Below are 5,796 nucleotides of genomic sequence, written 5' to 3' on the forward strand. Positions count from 1 at the left end.
ACGCGGAAGCGATTAGCTCAGAGCACGTAACCATCCGCTGACACTGTCACTTAGCAACGGATAGCCAGGATTCTTTTCCTCTATTCCCGGGCTCTATGGAGTGTGACACTGTGCAGGGGACACAACTCACTAACATTTCAACACTGAAAAAAACCCTTTAAAGCTATGGATGGAATAAGTCATTTTAAAGGAAAATCTCTGTGGAAGGGCTGACACAGTTTCATAGTGACTAAACCTTTTGTGTGGCTGTGTAAAGAGCTGTGACCAAGGCTCTGAAGTACAGCAGGCTGCATGGCCTCCCCACTTTCCCTCTGAGCCCCTCCATTCATAGACAGGTAGGGCACTCCGAGCCCTGATGAATTCCAATACAGGCGCTGTTCGTTCCGCGTTGCTGGCTAGTTCACCGTGCAATCCAGAGGAACACAGCGCCTACAAGGGATTTCTTCAGGATTCAGATGACCATGGCAATCATAAAGTGAGCCATTTTATAGAGATCTTCTAGGTGACAGATTCCCTTTAATACAGTGGTCCCTTAAAGGGGTACTCCAGTGCTTAGACATCTTATCCCCTATCCAAAGGATAGAGGATAAGATACCTGATCGGGGGAGTCCCGCCCCTGGGGACCCCCGTGATCTTGCACACGGCACCCTGTTTATAATCAGTCCCCGGAGCGTGTTCGCTCCAGGTCTGATTACCGGCGACCACAGGGTCGACGGCGTGTGACGTCACGCCTCCGCCCCCGTGTGACGTCACGCTCTGCCCCTCAATGCAAGCCTATGGGAGGGGGCGTGATAGCTGTCATGCCCCCTCCCATAGGCTTGCATTGAGGGCCGGAGCGTGACATCACACGGGGGCGGGGGCATGACATCACACGCCGCTGGCCCTGTGGTCGCCGGCAATCAGACCTGGAGCGAACACGCTCCGGGGACTGATTATAAACAGGGTGCTGCATGCAAGATCCCGGGGGTCCCCAGCGGAGGGACTCCCCCGATCAGGTATCTTATCCTCTATCCTTTGGATAGGGGATAAGATGTCTAAGCACCGGAGAACCCCTTTAAAATTGGTTTCAGGATGAACATTGTATGTAAAACCATTGTATGTTGAGACCATAACTCTAGGGAAACCTGGTAGTCAATTCCAAAGTTTTCTAAATGTTAGCCCAAATTAAGAAAAAAAATAAGATTATAGAAAAATGACAAGATAATCAATACTGATAAAGCAAGTGCTCGTATGGAAAACTCATAGCTATAAATCACTTTATACAGTATCTCACATAAGGGAGTACACCCCTCACATTTTTGTAAAGATTTTATTCTAACTTTTCATGTGAGAACACGGAAGACATGACACTCTGGTACAATGCTAAGTAGTGATTGTACAGATGTTAGAGACCTTGCGCTCCCACACCTTCCATATGAAGATTCCCCTCAATATGGATTAGGTCTCTCATGCTTTCCCAGTCCATCACCTTTACCCTCAGCTTCTTTAGCAAGGTAGTGGTGGTCTTGCAGGTGTGTTTGGGGTTGTTATGTTGGATTACTGCCCTGTGGCCCAGTCTCTGAAGGAAGGGGATCATTCTCTACTTCAGTATGTCACAGTACATGTTGGCATTCATGGTTCCCTCAGTGAACTGTAGCTCCTCAGTGCCAGCAGCACTAATGTAGCCCCAGACCATGACACTTCTCACCATTATGATTGACTGCAGGCAAAACACACTTGTCTTTGTACTCCGTACCTGTTTGCCGCCACACGCTAGACATCACTATACCAAGTTTAAAATAAGTCGGACCACAGGATATGGTTCCAGTAATCCATGTCCTTAGTCTGCTTGTCTTTAGCAAACTGTTGGCAGGCTTTCTTGTGCCCAATTAAATGCAGTATGCGGTATATGGTCTGAGCACTGAAAGCCTGACACCCCCCTACCCCTTCAACCTCTGCAGTAATGCTGACAGCACTCATACATCTCTTTCCCAGAGATAACCTCTGGATATGACACTGAGAACATGCACTTAAAGGGGTAGTCCAGTGGTGAAAAACGTATCCCCTATCCTAAGGATAGGGGATAAGTTTGAGATCGCGGGGGGTCCGACCGCTGGGGCCCCCTGCGATCTCTCTGTACGGGGCCCCGGCTCTCGGCCCAGATAGCGGGTGTCGACCCCCGCACGAAGCGGCGGCTGACACACTCCCTCAATACATCTCTATGGCAGAGCCGGAGATTGCCGAAGGCAGTGCTTCGGCTCTGCCATAGAGTTGTATTGAGGGGGCGTGTCGGCCGCCGCCTCGTGCGGAGGTCGACACGCCCCCTTTCCGCGGGCTGTCGGGGCTCCGTACAGGAGATCGCAGGGGGCCCCAGCTATCGGACCCCCCCCCCCCCCCCCGCGATCTGCAACTTATCCCCTATCCTATAAGTTGCTCACCACTGAGTCACCACTGGACTACTCCTTTAACATCTTTGGTCAACCATGGCGAGGCCTGTTCTTAGTAAAACCTGTCCTGTGAAACAGCTGTATGGTCTTGCCCATCGTGCTGCAGTTCAGGGTCAGGGTCTTCTTAGAGCCTTGGCCATCTTTATGTAGAGCAACAATTCTGCTCTTTACGATGAGATGCCATGTTGAACTTTCAGTGACCAGTATTATAATTATGCTTTTTGGTTTTATGGCTCAAGTGTATAACCTTACATAATCTTGCTAAAGCGAGTTTCATACCCAGCAGGTCAGCTGGTCGAAACATGCCCCCTTCATTCATCTCTATGGAATAGGCGAGGACCGACGAATGCTATCTCCATCTCTCCCATAGAAATGAACGGAAGGGGCCTGTTTCGACCAATTGACATGCTGGGTGCGAAACATCATTTCCTAGAACAGAGCCCGGGACGAGCAGAGGCCCGTATGAAAGATCACAAGGGATCCAGCAGTCGGACCCCCCCCCTGTATCAGACACTTATCTCCTATCCTGCAGATAGGGGATAAAGCTTGTGTCACTGGAAATGTTCTTTAAAAGGGGTACTCCCCTGGAAAACATTTTATTTAAAATCAACTGGTGCCAGAAAGTTAAAGGAAAACTGTCAGCTTGCTCCCCCTGCACCAACAAGCGATACTGGCTGATGTGCGGGGGATGCTGATCAGTTTGATGCTTACTGTGCCCGGATCCGTATGGCCGTTCTGCCGATATCTTCGTTTTTCCCCTATATGCTAATGAAGTGGTAACTGGCACTCTGACGTCACTGCCGCCGACCGCAGCACCGCCCAGCTCATCAATATTCCTCCCCTCCGTCCGCCTCTCCCTCTTCTCCCCGCTCTCTAATGAAAAGGGAGAGGGGGAGGGAGGGGAGGAATATTGATGAGCTCGGCATCGTAGTGGTGACTTCAGAGTGCTAGTTACCCCGCCTGTTCCAGTTAGCACTTCATTAGCATATAGGGAAAAACGAAGAAGATTTTGGCAGAACAGCCAGGTGGATCCAGGCACAGTAAGCATAAAACTGATCAGCGTCCCCCACACTATCAGCCTGTACTGCTGGTTAATGCAGGGGGAGCAAGATGACAGTTTTCCTTTAAACAGATTTGCAAATTAGTCCTTCCTCTACTTTAGGGTCTGGTCACAATTGCGACAGCTGCAACCCCTACTTCTACGCCACTGCAGAGAAGTTTTTATTCATTTATTTTTTTTATAAAGGACACTCGTCACCTTTCTACAGGAGTGGTGTGTCCTAGTAGTCGGACCTCCCCAGATTACCGGAATAGAGGTCCCATGTCCCCCGGGTTGAATGGAGCTGTGGTTGGGCATGCATGCTGCTACTCCCTTTCAGCTTTAGGGGCTGGACAAATATAGTGGGAAAAGATTTTCCTTTGTGGGAAAACCCCTTTAACAGGAATATGTCAGCTCTGTACTTTGGTGGTCTGTCAGTATGTGTGCTTTGTACCTGGTAAGGAGCTGACATATTCACTTTAAGTTCCCAATGCTACCAAAGAAGAATTTTTCACTGGCAAGCAAACAAGGCATACAGTGCCTTAACTCTTAACTCACATAACTCTTTTTTGAATCATTTTGGGACTTGTAGTACTCTTAATAATGGTAGTTGCACAGGGTATGTTGGGAGTTGTAGTTTCAGAACAGATAGCCTCAGGTTATCAGTTATTTCCATGGACTAGTTGTTCCCACTTTCAGACACTAGGTGGCAGAACTGTCCTGTTCCTGAAATATGGCAGTACCTAATAAGAGGAGGGGCAGAGTTCTAGGTTCTGTATATCCAGCTGTGTGCGATAGGGTGTATAGCAGACTATTGCCAAAGTCTTGTCAGTGAGTGCGGTTCTCACAGTGACACCCATAATTAAATCAATAAGCCTGGCTCCTCAGTGCAGCCATAAAAACTAGTTTAAACTGGACCAGCACCCAGCATTCACAAGGTTGGAGTTTTCTGTAAATGCTACGGTACATAATAGTCCCCAGTAGGCAATAGTCCCCTTTGTAGGTTATAGTTTACACCCTCCCCCCCCCCCCCCCCTGTAGTTAGCAGCCCCCTGTAGGTAATAGGCTCCTCTGTAGGCAATAATCCTCCTGTGGTTAGCATCACTCCCCCTGTAGGTAATAGGCTCCTCTGTAGGCAATAATCCTCCTGTGGTTAGCATCACTCCCCCTGTAGGTAATAGGCTCCTCTGTAGGCAATAATCCTCCTGTGGTTAGCATCACTCCCCCTGTAGGTAATAGGCTCCTCTGTAGGCAATAATCCTCCTGTGGTTAGCATCACTCCCCCTGTAGGTAATAGGCTCCTCTGTAGGCAATAATCCTCCTGTGGTTAGCATCACTCCCCCTGTAGGTAATAGGCTCCTCTGTAGGCAATAATCCTCCTGTGGTTAGCATCACTCCCCCTGTAGGTAATAGCCCCTGTGGTAAGCAACCCTCCCGCCTTGTAGTTGCTAGCCACCGCTGTAAGTTATAGCTTTCTCTGTAGGCAGTAGCCCCCTCTGCAGTTAGCAGACCTCCCCTTCCTGTAGACAGTAGACCTTTCGCAAAGATTAAAATAAAAATAAAATAATAATAATAATAATAAAAACTACACCTATACTCTCCTCATAATCAGGCTCCTGCACATCCTCTGCACTCCATGATCTTATTTGTCTGTGCTGGAGGGCGGTGGGTAAAGAGAGGCCGTGCCTCTTGTGACTGCCTGCCTTATGCGAGCAGTCACAAGAGTGATTTACGTAGCAAGGAGCAAATGGCTCTTTGCTCTGTCAAAATTCTTAATCGAGCGCAGCATTTAACTGTTAACAAGTCATTAAAATGAGTTTATAGTCAAAACCAGCACTGGCAGCTGTGGGGTCTGCCCTGGCTGGGGCAGCACAGTGGGCTCAAGGGGCAGCTGCTTGGGCCCCCAGGAATGCCCGGGCAGAGGGCAACTGCCCCTTTTGGCCTGCATTAAGGATGACACTCTCTATATACACTGCTCAAAAAAATAAAGGGAACACTTAAACAACACAATGTAACTCCAAGTCAATCACACTTCTGTGAAATCACACTGTCCACTCAGGAAGCAACACTGATTGACAATCAATTTCACATGCTGTTGTGCAAATGGAACAGACAACAGGTGGCAATTATAGGCAATTAGCAAGACACCCCCCAATAAAGGAGTGTTTCTGCAGGTGGTGACCACAGACCACTTCTCGGTTGATGTTTGTGTCACTTTTGAATGCTGGCGGTGCTTTCACGCTAGTAGTAGCATGAGACGGAGTCTACAACGCACACAAGTGGCTCAGGTAGTACAGCTCATCCAGGATGGCACATCAATGCGAGTTGTGG

This window comes from Hyla sarda, chromosome 6 (assembly GCF_029499605.1).
Source record: "Hyla sarda isolate aHylSar1 chromosome 6, aHylSar1.hap1, whole genome shotgun sequence".
Lineage (NCBI taxonomy): Eukaryota > Metazoa > Chordata > Amphibia > Anura > Hylidae > Hyla > Hyla sarda.